The sequence below is a fragment of the Giraffa tippelskirchi genome, chromosome 7 (genome assembly GCF_054371585.1).
Source record: "Giraffa tippelskirchi isolate mGirTip1 chromosome 7, T2T-mGirTip1v1.2.pri, whole genome shotgun sequence".
Taxonomy (NCBI): domain Eukaryota; kingdom Metazoa; phylum Chordata; class Mammalia; order Artiodactyla; family Giraffidae; genus Giraffa; species Giraffa tippelskirchi.
Window position 1 is genome coordinate 47011845 of NC_137281.1, and position 14722 is coordinate 47026566.

Consider the following 14722-nt stretch of genomic DNA (forward strand, 5'->3'; position numbering starts at 1 on the left):
TGGCCACCACTCCCGGGAAGGGCCACCCCTGATGCCCATGCTGACTGGTGCCCTCTGGACACCAGCAGTTCTCCAAGGACCTCAGTGCCCAAACTGCAGGATGGGAGGGACCACACTGGCCCACAGGCCAAGCAGGGAAGGGCCAGAGACTCGAGAGGAAGACAGGTGCATGGTCTGCAGAGGTCGGGACACTGGGACTGGGGCAGGAGCCCTCAGCACTTCCCAGGGCCACGGGGGATCTCACGCCATCATCCCTGAGCGCCTGCTTCAGTGCCCACCTGTTGAGAGGGCTACACAGGCTGCCTGGACCCTCCTGCCCCGCTGCCCTCTGATCTCATCTGCCGCCATCCTCCCTGGTACCTACTTGTCCCTGCCACCCTCTGTGTTGCTGCACGCCAGGCGGCTCCTGCTTAGACCCCTACATGGGCTGGGCCCTCGGGGGTGTCCCTCCTTCCCTCCTTCTGGTCCAGCTCCAAGGCCACCTGCGCCAGGAAGCCTCTGCCCCGAGGCCCGTCTGTCAGTCTCTTGGGGAACATGCTTTCCCCTTGCTGTCTGCCTCTGCCACACCACACACCTCTGCAAGCAGGCTGCCCAACAGATGCCCAGGCCACGCTGCTCAGGCCCCACTGTCTGTCCCTCCGCACGCCCCCCCTCCTCCCCGGGGCTGGCCCGGCAGCAGAGCCAGGTCTGCTCAGCCTGCCAGCTGACCTCGCCAGGTGCCTCCGGGAGTGCTGCGGTCACTGTTAGGGGGTGTGCCCCCACCCACCTAAGCACAACATCATGGAACAGGACAAAACATGCATTGGGGACCCTGGGGCCCGGCCTCACTTGGGGCTCCAGGTCTGGGGGGCCAGCAGGGGGTGTGCAGCACATAGAGCTGCATACGCGTGGGCCCAGGGGTACCCACAGGCAGGTGAGTCCACAGACATGGGGACACACACCCTCACATGAAGATTTGCACACACGCACACATGTATGCACATATGCACACGCTTACACCACACGCATGCCCCCACACCCCTCCCAGGGTCGTGCAGGGCTGCCCGCTCTCTGCCTCCGGCTCGCGTTTCTAGATGGGACCCCGGGGGATATTCTGTGTGCAGCAGCCAGCAGGTGGGGAGTTGCTGGGGGGAGGCAGGGGTAGGGGTGCACAGACAGTGCCCTCGGGCTCCCCATCTCTCCACGTAGTGCCCGGGTCCAGGAACGTTTGTTGGTGAGGCCAGGGTTTTGGGAGCAGGTCTTATACCCTAGAAGTTAACAGTGTACCAAGCTCTGCCCAGGGAACTCTGGTTGCCCCTCACCTGGCCTTGGAGGGTCCCTCCGCCCTGCTGAGAGGACTGCCGGGGTCCCATCTGCAGGAGCATACTGGGGCTCAGTGGCCCCAGGAAACTCCCACCCAAGTCCCAGGCAAATGGAGCAAGCGCCGACTATCCCAGAGCTGAGAGGCAGCTTGTCCAGGCCAGGCTGGTCAGGGCAGAGAGGGTGGCGGGGCTGCAAGCACGAGAGACAGTGGCTGGGGCTCCATGGAGGCCACCTTGAAAGCCACGCTGAACAGGGCACTTTCTTCAGAGGGACCCGGGAGCAGCTTGGCCTCAGAACTCCAGCACAAGGACCCTGGGAGCACCTCGCCCAGGGAGCTCCCTGCACAAGTGGGGAATGGGCAGCTCAGAGAGAGGGGGAGCTTGCCCAAGGCCACACAGCAGCAGACCGGGAGGGCGGCAGCCCAGTGACACTTGAATTAGCCAATAACAGAAGCTGGGGGACCAGAGGAGGCCCAGCTCCTGGGCTCCTGGAGAAGGGAAGGGCGACATCACTCTGAATGCCGTGTAGTGGTTCTGAAAAAGCACTTGCAGTCCCCGGGCCTGCGCTTGTCCTGGAGCCCGGGCTCGGGGCCGTGCTGGGAAACCCTGGAGGTTGAAGGGTGTTCAAGGCTCTGGGCAGTTTTGTCGGAAAGGTTGTCTCCATCCTTGCCTCCAATCAACCCTCCAACTGTCCACATGCGACCCTTGGTTATAAACATTGGTGGTCCTCTGTCAACCCTGTGACATGGAGTCCGTGGGCACTGTCGTCACAGCCCCGGTGACTGGAGGGGCTCTATCCACACCCTCTCCTCTCCACGGCCCTCACGTGAAAGATGGGCTTCCAGAACTTCGCTGTCCAGGGTGGGCTGAGGACCAGCGCCCAGAGGCCGAGTCTGGATCTGAAGCCTGGGCTGGGGCCAGAGTGTGCCTGGGAAGTTTGCACACCCTGTGACCCTGACGTGTGACAGAGAGCTGGGACCAGGAGGGAGGAAGGGGAGGTGGGGACACTGCAGAGGGGGCTGGGACCTTGGAATGCATCGGGCCTGTTTTGCATGTTCCACAGGCGGGCCTGTTTTGCATGTTTTGCAAGCTGGGCTTGCTTCTGGCTCTTCTAGGCTTCGGGACAGGGTACTCCGGGGCGTCATCTCACCTGCCAGCCAGCCTGGGGTGGGGTGTACATCAGACCCATTTTACAGGAGAGGAAGCTGAGGCTGAGAGAGGTAAATGAACTGGGACACAACCTTGGAATTCCCACTCTGTGCCCAAGACCCCCAAATGGGGCTTGGAAGCCTTCTGGCTTTTGGAAGCAACCATGTTGCCCCATGTAGGGCCTCCTCGGGAGAAGCAGGAGCCTGCATAGAGGTCACTGTGCTTGGCAGGTATGCAGGGACGGCAGGCTTTAATGAGCTGTCTCCTGAGTGACAAGATTAATGAGCTTCCTTGGCTGCGTTAATTACTGTCCTGTCAAGTTCAGAATCCTATCAGCCTCCTTTCTCAATTAAAAGTGATTATGATTTCATTCCTCAGAACCAGAGGGTTAGCGAAGCCCCCTGGGAAGCAGCCAGGTGGGGGGCCCTGGACACTTGGGGTTCTGCTGCATTGGGGGTTGTGGAGGGCTGTGTGTCAGGAAAGGTACCCCGGGCAATCGGTCCAATGAGATGCCTGCTGCCCACTGGGCTCATGGCCCCACCCGTGGGAAGCAGGTAGGCACTCAGCCAATTTACAGATGAGGAAACTGAGACTTGGCGTGTAGGGGGCTGGGCTCCTCCATGCTGGGGGGATGGGTGCTCCGCTCTGGCCACTTCCAAAGCTTTGCCCACTCTCCTGTTGCCTTGTCATCTGCGGACAAGCCGGTCTGTGTCCTGAGAGGACCCAGGGGGCTGGAGTCCTGCTGCGGGTCCCAGCTGCTCTAGGGGCTTCCTCGGTGGCAAGGGACATCTGCCATCATCCTGGTGCCTAGATGGGACCAGCCATGGCCACACGGCTGGCGGTGGCCCGGGAAAGGACCATTCACTTGCGTTCCTGCGAGTCTGTCCTCTGACAGAGCGGCCTCGGCCGTCTCTGGGCAGTTGGGCTCCAAGCACTTGGCCGAGCTCTGCTCTGGCCAGCCGAATCTGGTTGACCAAGCCCCTCTGAGAGGCCTCTCCCGGTGCCCTCGCTGTGGTGGGTGATGGGAGCCCAGAAGGGGCCGATCGGTGTGGCAGTGGGCCTCTGGCTGCAGCGGTTTGGCTCCACAGAGCTCCTGGTCCCAGGGGTGGGGGGTTGCCCTCCCCTAGAGAAGGCTATGGCACCCTACTCCAGTACTCTTGCCTGGAGAATCCCATGGACGGAGGAGCCTGGTAGGCTGCAGTCCATGGGGTCGCAAGGAGTCGGGGGTTGCGAGGAGTCAGACACGACTGAGCAACTTCACTTTCACTTTTCACTTCCATGCATTGGAGAAGGAAATGGCAACCCACTCCAGTGTTCTTGCCTGGAGAATCCCAGGGACGGGGGAGCCTGGTGGGCTGCCGTCTATGGGGTCGCACAGAGTCGGACACGACTGAAGCGACTTAGCAGCAGCAGCAGCAGCAGCAGGGCAGCCACTGGGCTTGACTGTCCCACAGGGTGGAGGGCAGGAGGGTGACATGGCCCTGCAGGCCCCCGGCCTCCCCCTGCAGCCTTGGGGCCCTCTGTCCTGCTCCCTCCACCCGCCTGAGGGCCTCGTCACTGCCACCATCTGTCCGTCTCCCAGGAGCTGCCGCCTGGTCTGCTTACTCCCACCCAGCATCAAACCCGCGCTCTGGGGGCTCCAGCTCCTCTGGCGGGGGGCAGGGGAGGAACACATGCTTCCTTCTCACTATCCCTGCCAGGCCGGCCACTGTCGGCCACATCTGTTCCTGGCTCCTGAGGCCCACTCTGCAGGTGCCCATGTGTGGGGAACACTCAACTTGTTGGGGTGAAGCGTGGGCACTGGGGATCCTCAGATCATCAGACCCCAAGGCTTCTGGGGGGAATGCACGCCGGCGGGGAGACCAGGCAGGGAGCCCCTTCCTTCTTCCTGGGGACCCTTGGGATTTACGGTCAAGGAGCACGAGGTGTGACAAGTGCAGGGAACCAGAGGCCCCAGTGTCTGAGGCTGAGGGGACTGGCAGCTCCTTCTCGGCCACAGCCTGTTTCCCCGTTTATGCCTTGTGCTGTCCTCACCTCGCCAAGGCCCCTCTGCACCCTCCCTGCCAGCTCTCCCCTGATGGCACCTGTCACCTCCCCTCCTAGAACACAGTGGGGGGTGCAGGGGGCAGGACCAGGGTCCCTCCTCAGCCTGTTTATCCCCAGAGCACATCCAGGGCCAGCTGCAGGGGGCACCACTGTCCACAGAAGGGAAGGCCAAGGCCACAGAGCCAGAGGCAGTGCTGGCCGGAGCCGCACCAGCACCAAGCCACCCGCCCCTGCCTGGGCACAACACCCCACGTCAACCTCGCCCGGGGCCGGGCAGGGAGGCCCCGTCTCGCACCCACCTGCTCTGCACAGAAGGGACAGCTGAGGCCCCGAGGGTGGGTGCACAGCCAGGGGTTGTGGAGCAGGGGCCGCAGGCCGACGGAACAGGCACTCACTCACACCACTCGGTGCTGAAACACAGGGCTGCCGGCCGGCCCCCGCGGGCAGCGACGGCCCTTCCTGGAAGGCCCGGCCCCAGCCTCTCATTTACGGCTGCTCCCTCGCTCATCGCCTGCTGTCCTGTCTGCACCCCCCTCAGGGTGTAGAAAGGGAAGTGGGGCTTCAGGGGGAGACCTCTGGGTCTGTCCCCTGCTCCTGACTTGCCCCTCCCCAGGTCGGGCAGTCCCTGGGCTCACCTGGCCGTGTGCAATTCAGCACAGTCCTATCCTCTCGGACACACCGTGGATTCGGCTGTTTCTCCCCTTGGACGGAGCTTTTCCTTAGTATAAGCGTTTCCGTGTCCTGGTGCCAAGCACCCTGCCCTCATTAGCACGTGTTTCCTCATGGAGGGGAAGAGGCCAGACCACCGGCACCCATTCTGCTCCCCGCGGATGGGTCCACGGCTGCAGGAGTGCCTGGCACCCGCCCTGCCTGCCCCGCCCGCCGGGCAGCTGCTCAGCCAGGAAATCCAGCACAGAGGCAGCCCTCTGATTTTTCAGGAAAAGCCAGAAATCCAGGTTTTAAAGTGAAATCTCCCCATTTTAAAACTTTGGCAGCAAATTCACCTAAGACAAAATAAGTACTGTGGGCTGAAGCGGCTGGGGCGACTGGGGCTGTGGTTGGTCTCCCGTGACTTTCCTGTGGGCGGAGGCCCCCCCAGGCTGTGCCCTCGGTGGGGGATGGGTTTGGTCACCGGCTCCCTCACTCATTCACCTGTGGCCAGGCTCCCCGCCAGGTGCCAGGACAGGACTGTGGACAGAAAGGATGGACATCGTGTCCCCCCCGCGCCCCCCCTCCAGGGGGCCGGGTTTAGGGTGCTCAGGATGTGAACTCAGGTCTCCTGGTGCCACGTCTGGTGAAGGCCTGTAGTGCCCTGGAAAGCTCTAGGATTGCCGGAACCCCCGATGGAGGGGGAAAGCCCTACATTGGCAAAGTGGGGGTCAGAGAGGTCATGCCCTGTGCCCCAGGTCACACAGCAGGCTGCAGAGAGGGCCGGCGGGGGAGGCTGCGCAGACCGAGGGCAAGCTGAGCACTGTGGCCTGAGAGAGGGTCAAGGTGTGCCAGGCCCGCACCCAGGCATCCTCCTGGCCTGAGGCTGGCCTGGGTTCCAGGAGGGACAGAAGTGTTCAGGCTCCCCTCCTGGGTGGGAGGCGCCAACAGCTGCCCATCAACCGACCGCCCACAACAAGCACCCAGGCCTAGCCCTTTCCAGACCCACTGCTGGTGGCTGCCTGGTAAGGGTGAGGTTCCTCCCCCGGGAGGGCAGGGCTGGCTGGTGGAGGGGTCTGCTCGGTCTCCAGGACACTGGAGGGGGCTGGTCTGAAGTCCTGGATGACACGGTGGGCCTGTCCAGCTGTGTGACAAGAAGGGGACCTTCATCCTCACTCTGCAGATGGGCCCGGAGGGGCTGGGACATCTGCCCGTGAACACACAACCAACAGGCCACAGGCCGGGACACCTGGGCTGCATCCCTGGTGCCCCTCTCTCGCTGGACCAGGCTACCATCTCCTGTCTGCGATGCTCTGTCCCCAGCTTCCCTGGGGCCTCTTGCACTTCCCTCTCCCCAGAGCAGCCAGGGGGTCTTTCCAAGCACAGATGGGGGCCATATCCCCCTCTGCAAATGCTCCACAGCTTCGCTGGTATTGGAATCAAGTCCCATCCTGGCCATGAGCCCCTGGACTGTCAGAGTCCTGCCTCCTGGGCCTTCTAGAATGCCTTGGGGCCTTTTCCTCCAGGGTCTCTGTTCTGGGAACGTCCCTCAGAGACCTCCCCACTGCGGCTGCCTGGGGTCTGGACCCCTCCTTGCAGAGTCCAAATGGGTGTGATTCTCCTTCAGGTCTGTATCCCCTTGCTTTGCCCAGGCAGTGTGAGTGGCGGGAGGTGGGTGGGCTGGGCTGTGTCCCCTCAAAGACATCACCAGGTCCTGACCACCACCCCCCTCTGCCCCAGGCACCTGGGAATGCAGCCTTATTGGGAATAGGGTCTCTGTAGGGGTGGTCAAGATGGGTCATCCTAGGTTAGGGTGGTCCTGTCCTTAGAAGAGAAAGAAAAGGAGAGACACAGGGAGGAGAGGGCACATGAAGGTGGGGGCAGACTGGCCACTGCGGTCACCTCCCTGTACCCCTGTCACCACCTCCCCAGTTCGTTCTCCCCACAGCCTCCAGGGCAGGGGCCCTACCCAGAGCCCTTGGTCACCCAACCCGAGGCTTCACCTCGGCCTCCTCTGGCTGGAGCCCTGCTCCCCAGACAGCCACAGATGGCTCTTCTCTGCCCACGTGCTGGCTGTCCAGCGGCACCTCTGACCACTGGGTCCACCTTGACCCCAGTTCCCAGCACTTTCTGTTAGTATCTCCTGGCCCTGCTTTATCCAGCTTTATTTTAAATTTCATCATGAAGTTGACATACGTATAAAAGCGTGTATTTACATACCTTCATAAAGCATATATGTTTTTATTGCATGTGTGCGCATGTACATGTGTACACAAGACATGCATACAGGGCATGTGAGAGGGAACATCGCCGCCCCGAGGACCCCTGTGCCCCCACCGCTCTGCAGCAGCTCCCCACGCGGACGGGCCGCCAGCCTCCATCACGGACGCTGGTTTTGCCCAGGTGACATCAGACTCCACGGTCATGTGTCCCCACCTCTGTCCCCCACCCATTTCATGTGGCGCCCCCTGGGGCCCTGACATTGCACCTGCAGAGCTGGGGGGAACTAAGCCAGAGCAGGGTCCCCCAGGGGACCTCCATGGACTGCACTCTGGGGGTCTCTGGAGTCATGACCCCCACTGGCAGCCTGGAAGACACAGCCTCCATGCCCCTGCCTCCCTGCAGAGGGGCCCGAAGTGGATGGCTGGCCAGGGAGGGGCCCCGGCTCTAAGGGGTGCAGCCCAAATAACACGGATATTCATCCCAGACAAATCCTGGCTCTGTCGGCCTCTGAGGGTGGCGCTGGCTGCGACCCGCAGAACGCCCCTCCCTCCCCAGTCCTCGGGCTGTTTTTCTTTCATCAGCTGGAGAAAAGAAGGGAAGAAAGGAAGACAGCAGAATATTTTGCAGGGACTGAAAAAGCATTGTGACCATGTGTTTCTTTGATGGCCGTGGGGAGCCCGGCCCCAGAGTCCTCTCCCTCTGGCCTCCAAGGTGGAGGTGGAGGGGGCCTGCCTTTGAGCCAGTGAGGGTCTGCAGCGGTTGGAGGCGGCAAGGCCTATCCAGGCAGGAAGCCTGTGTGAGCCAAGCACTGGGGACTGGAAGGGGGCCTGACACACACACACACACACACACACACACACACACACACACACACACGTGGAGCAGAGACAGAAGATGCCGGAGGCAGTGCTGTGCATACAGCTGGTGCTCATGGGTGTGTGCAGGAATGACCCTGGCTGACTCTGTGCTCCTGGAGTGTGCTGACCCTGACTGCTGGTTAGGGCTGTCTCCTCACACTGGTCTGATAGCAGCAGCCCCTCCCTCTCTTCCTCTATCTTTAATTTCCCTCCAGCCAATGTGTTTCTTTAAAGCTTGTAATTCTGCCCCAGCAAGGACTAAAAGGGGCACAGGAAAAATGGTGCCTACACCACAGGTTGTCAGGACAGAAGCCAAAATCTGTTGGGAAGGCCAAATTAAGCTCTGAGCTTCCTGGGTGCCAAGCTACAAAGGGAACAAGATGCAGTGGACTTGTCTCTCCCATTGTCTTACGTGGGGGAGATGGTGTGGGTGTGGAGCATGTGTGGTAAGTCTTTCTGCAACCCTGCTGTCCAGTCCCCACCTCCCAGCACTGTGCTGAGACAAAAGGAGATGCCAGGTGTCTCACGCCTGGCGCACAGTGTCTGCTCAGTGGCTGTGAATTCCCTCCTCTGTGTTACAGGTGAGGATGCTGAGGTTCAGCAGGTACTAATACCTGGCTTTCGAGATCATGGCACAGCTAGTGAGAGCAGGAGGCTGGTGCTGACACTGGTGGCCAGGATTTGTCCTCCTCGCTCCCTTCTTGGGGAGGGGAAGGCCCAGTCCAGGTGCTGCCTGTATCTGTGTACCCAGCCGAGGTCTTTGAGCTGCTGTGGACCTGGAGGGGCAAGTCATCCAGGTCAGTTCCTCCCCAGAGCATGAGGGGCAGCTCTGGGGCTCTGGGCACAGGGCCTGGTCACATGTGGTCTTACCCTCCCAGTCCACTGGGGGCTTCTCCTCTCACGGGGAGGGACCCCTGGAGACCCAGCTTGTTAGAAGCTCAAGTGGGGAGAGTGTAGGGTAGGGAAGGACAGGGCAGTGCACATCTTGCTGCAGGAAGGTGATCTTTCTGGGGGCGGCCATGACCTGGGTGACCCTGGCCCGGGGGTGGCCATGACCTGGGTGACCCTGACCTGAGCCGACCCTGACCTGAGGTGACCCTGAACTTGGGTGACCCTGACCTGGGGATGACTTTCACTTGGAGTGACCCTGCCCTGGACTGCTGCTCTGGGGTGAGGGACCAGAGCCTTGGGGGCTGAAGGATGCAATCGCTGTGGGCTCCGGTCCAGTGGATAGAAGAGGAAGGGAAGACAGTGTGTCTGCCCATCCCCTGCCCAGCTGGCATGTCCCCTCTCTGTCTCCTGGGCAGCGGGAGGGAGCCCAGTGCATGCACTAAGAAGCCAGACACTGCCCTTGACCTCTGGGCTCCGTAGCCTCCCCTGTGTGGGACCACCCTGGCCATTACCCATAGGGGAAGATGGTGTGAGTGGCAGCCCAAGGCAGGTCAACCCCAGAGAGAGGGATTCTGGCCCCACTCACAAGCTGGAGGCCCAGGTCAGTCAGCCCCATCTCAGGAGAGTGGGACCAAGACATTATGGTGTCATGGTCAGAGCACATGCATCACAACTTCCTTGCTGTGTGACTTCAGGCAACTGACTTAAGCTCTCTGAATCTCATTCACCCACCTGTAAATGGGTCATCCCTACCTCACATGGTCTGTGGGGTTACATCAGACACTGTATGCAAACCACGGAGCTGGTCCTATGTCTCAGGGGCTGTATTCCATTACCATTATTTTTATATTAATCTCTCTCATTGCCCTGAGGTTGAATGGACAGGCCTGGGTATAAGATACAGAAAGTGTAGATGCTTTAAAGTGATGTTATGAAAGCATCTCTCTGGGACTCCACTTCCTCATCAGAAAAATGGGTATGACACCACTGGCCCTCCCACTCCCGTGCCTTGGCTGAGCTTGTTCTTGGAGGCCTGACTCCCTCTGCTGGCCCAAGTGTCCAGCAGATGGTGCCTGTTACAAGATTCCTGCCCAGGTAGGCTCTGGGGGAGGTGAGAATTAAGGCGGTGTGTGTACATGCATCTGAGTGTGCACATGCGGGTGGGGGACTCTGGTGTGCACGTACACGTGCAGGCAGGTGCACTGGCTTATGCACGCGGGAACTCTGGGCCAGCCGTTTCTGCCTGGGGACACGATCCCCTAAGGCTCTGCCACTCGCCCAGCCAAGGCCGACTGCCGGCACCTGCTGGGGTCACAGCGGCTGGGGAGCAAAGGCCAGGCGCCGTCCCAACAGGCTGGCCTCGGGCATCGGTAGAACCGACTGATAGGTGCAACCACCTCCAAGCCTGTAGGCACAACCTGCTGATCCTTTTTTCCCCCCCTAAAATAACATGCTTATTCTAAGATTGGAAAGGTTATGCAAAGATTGGAAGAAACAGAAAAGTAAGCTGGCAGTTCCAAACGCCATCGACAGGATTGGTCACTGCGACACAGACCTCCAGGTGCTCCTGGGGGGCTGTCGCAGAGGTGAAGGTGGAGCAGCGGGGGGCGGGAGTGTAGGGGGATGGTTTGGACATCTCTGGTGGCAGGACACTGCCTCACAGCCCATTGGAGGCAGGAGGCGTGTGCCAGTGTGTGAACAAATGCACTCGATGGGAGCAGTACCAACCCCATATCACCCCAATGGAGAAGCGAGGTGCCCACGGCGTGTGCGCAGTTAAGATCTATCTCGTAAAAAGCAAACAGAAGCCAGTCTGTGCTCATGGAGAGAATTTTGGAAGTCTGAGGTGGGGATTGGAAGGGACAGGGCCTCACCGGCTCACTTTTTAAACATCTGTGTCTGACACGAAGTGGCAATTGCTTTGCTGATGAACAGGGTCCAACAAGGACCTTTTGAAGAAGCTCACTCTGCTTCTCTGAGTGCAAAGTGCGGGGCCCCAGCCCTGGCCGCAGGGGATGAGGCTGTGGGGTGCTCTGCAGGGCAGGCACCCTCAGGGAGGGGCAGAACTGCTCCTGGAGCCTCAGCTGGTGACCCTGTAGGCACAGAGGTGAGCAGCCTTGTGGCCCCTCCACCACTTCACCCCGACCCCCACACCCTGCCTTCCTGCCCCAGACCCGCATGCAGCTCTCGGCCTCGTGCAGGGGCAGTTTCCTGGCCTGTCCCTCCTCTGGCCAGGCCAGGCTGTCGTGGGGCCTGACTGGACACTACGGCTGGCGGTGGCAGAGAGTTGGCTCTGGAGCCCCATGGAAAGTTGTCCCTGGCTCCTGCCACCTTCCAGCTTTTCACATCTCAGCTGGTTTTAATTAACTTCCTTCAAAGTCCCCAACAGCAATTCAGCCACGTTAGCGCTCACCAGCTGCCAAGACGTGTGTGTGTGTGTGTGTGTCTGTGTGTGTGTGTGAGTGTGTGCCTTTTGAGGAGTGGGTGGGAGGAGAATGCAGGAACCATCTTGATGTTGAACTGCAGGGCTTTTCTGCTTCTGGGGCCAAGAGCTGCAGGCTGGAGGGTACGTTGGGTCTGGGCCCTGGAGCGGGCCAGCAGGGCTTGACTAGGCAGGAGATGGCCAGGACATGGTGGCCCCATTGGGCGGCTGGGAGGGGCTGACCTTCACTGCTGAGATACTCTAAACTTTGTCTGCATTTCCTGGGGGCCTGTTGGGGCCCCCTGCACCCTCTGCTCTGTTCTGCGCCCACACTCTCTCGGGCTCTCTCACCCTTGGTACCCCCTCCAGGTCCCGAGGTACAGACGCAAATGCCCAAATGGAAGGGGTGAGAACACAGGCAAGGTGGGTGTTCTAGGGGTGGGCAACAGGGAACGCTGGGGACTGTGGCCAGCAGGGGCTTCTGGCTCCATTCTCCGGTCTGTTTTCCTGGTGGCATCATGGGCCCAGCGTGGATGCGTCTCTTGGGTTTCCACCAGAAACTTGGACAGCCTTATGGAGTTCTATGATTTTAAAATAGCTGTGGGCAACTAAACACACCAGGTAGACCTGACCCAGGGTTGCCAGTCTGTGATGCCCATCTTGCTTGTGGCCGCATCCCGGGTTTGGGGCTTGACCCTTCTGGCTCTGCCCTATTTTTAGTCCTGGACCACCCCTGGACCTGTGAATATTCCCACTGTGAGAACACCTGCTTCCTGCCTGCCCAGCACCCATCCTCCTGTTCCTGGCAATAGCACCTTGGGTTTCCTCTGGGAAACCAGACTACCCACCCCCCTTCCCTGAACATGTGACTTTGGTGGGGCTGACCCTCCGCTGTTCTATTAGACTGGATTCTGATGCCACTATTTGAGCACCTGGATCCAGCTATGCCTGAAGCATGCCCTGCATAGTCAGGTGAACCAACAGTCTTCTTTTTATTTAACCTATTTTGAGTTGAGTTCTGTTCTCCTGTAGCTGAAAAGCATCCTGACCAATATAAACTCATGGGGGGGGGTGGGATGGGGTGGGGGGCTCACAGATGACCCTGCTTGGTGTCAGCTTTGTTCTGGGTCAGGTGCTGGCTCTCATGAGGGGCCCAAATCAAACTGTAATCTGCTCGTTACCTCTCTCCTCACTCAGCCACCTGGCCTTGCCTCTCCCCATGGTCCGAACCTCCTTTCCACAGCTCCCCGCTGTCCCCTACCTGCCAACTCAGAAGAAACACTGCCCTCATCGAGTGCATTTGTTCACACACTGGCACACGCCTCCTGCTTCCAATGGGCTGCGAGACAGCGTCCTGCCACCAGAGATGTCCAAACCATCCCCCCACACTCCTGGACATCCAAAGCCTCGGGGACCCAGGGCTCCCTCTGAGACTGTGCAGGAATATGGCAACGGGACAACCACTGACTTGCTCTCATTTAGGTTAAAAAGGCAGACAACCCTTCATGCTGGAAACTCACTGACACACTGATTGAAATGCCCCCACGACTGAGCACCCCCTTGTCTTGCCTCTGAAGGACCAACTGCTCTGCTTGACACCTTCGCAGACAAAATGGTGCTGTATCTGGGATTAGCTTCAAAAATGCAACAGGATAACTGAGGGGGCAGGTGACCGGGTGTCAGTAACCATCGCAGCGGCCAGTGGGCCGCTCAGGGTGCCTTTATCACTACCTTTGTTGACATTTAAAAAGGTCCAACATAAACATGTGAAAACAGCTATCCTATAAAACAACTACTGCCACAAAAATTCCAACTGTTTTTCTAAGGACCCCAGGATTGCCAGGGATCTGGGGCCACCTGACAGCATGTGGATGCTGTCTGCTTTGTCGGCTCCAGGAAGAAAGGTTTCTGGAAGGAGAGTCCCTCAGCGGGGGATGGCCCTGGCCTCGATGCAGACCAGAGAATGTACAGTCCAAACTAGGCACTTCTCAGAGTAAAAGGGTACTAAAAGAAAAAGAATCCAAGTGATAAATTTATAATAATAGCAAAATAGAAAGGGTGCCCTACTAGGGTGCACCTCACTCTGGGTGAGATCTGCAGCTCGAGGCTCCTGACTCCACCCATCCCCAGGACTGCCCTCCACGGCCAGCTCTCCAGTGCCCTGACCCCATCCGCCCTCCCCTCCCCGTGTCTGGTCCTTGTAAAAGCTGAGTGTCCTGATCTACACGTATCTCCCACATATCTGAGCTCTGGTATGTGTGGCTGAGTGCTGGCATTTATGGTCTTATCTTCTTAGGGTAAACTGGCTTTTTTATGGTGTCTTTCTGTTCCCCTTGGGCTGGTCAGATGAGAGAATCAGCAGAGCCCTAAAAGCTTAACTGGCTGCATGACTCTGGCCACCCCACCCCCCACTCTGCCCAGATGTTTCCCCACCAGGAGAAGAGACTGGCTGAGGGTGATGGATGGGAGGTGGGCCGGCTCAGACAAAGGGACCCAGGAGAGTAAGGCCCTGAGGCAGGTGTGGACACCCCTGCACCCCTTGCTCCTGGCCTGGGGCACAGGTGTGGACCCAGGTTGACTGTGGAGGAGTCAAGACCGACTAGGGCTTGGGCCCCACTGGGATGTCTGTGTCCATCAGTTCAGTTCAGTTCAGTCGCTCAGTTGTGTCCGACTCTGCGACCCCATGAATCGCAGCACGACATGCCTCCCTGTCCATCACCAACTCCCGGAGTTTACTCAAACCCATGTCCATCGAGTCGGTGATGCCATCCAACCATCTCATCCTCTGTCGTCCCCTCCTCCTCCTGCCCCCAATCCTTCCCAGCATTAGGGTCTTTTCTAATGAGTCAACTCTTCGCATGAGGTGGCCAAAGTACTGGAGTTTCAGCTTCAACATCAGTCCTTCCAATGAACACCCAGGACTGATCTCCTTTAGGATGGACTGGTTGGATTTTTTGCAGTCCAAGGGACTCTCAAGAGTCTTCTCCAACACCATAGTTCAAAAGCATCAATTCTTCGGCGCTCAGCTTTCTTCACCGTCCAACTCTCACATTCATACAAGACCACTGGTAAAACCATAGCCTTGACTAGACAGACCTTTGTCGGCAAAGTAATGTCTCTGCTTTTAAATATGCTATCTAGGTTGGCCATAACCTTCCTTCCAAGGAGTAAGCGTCTTTTAATTT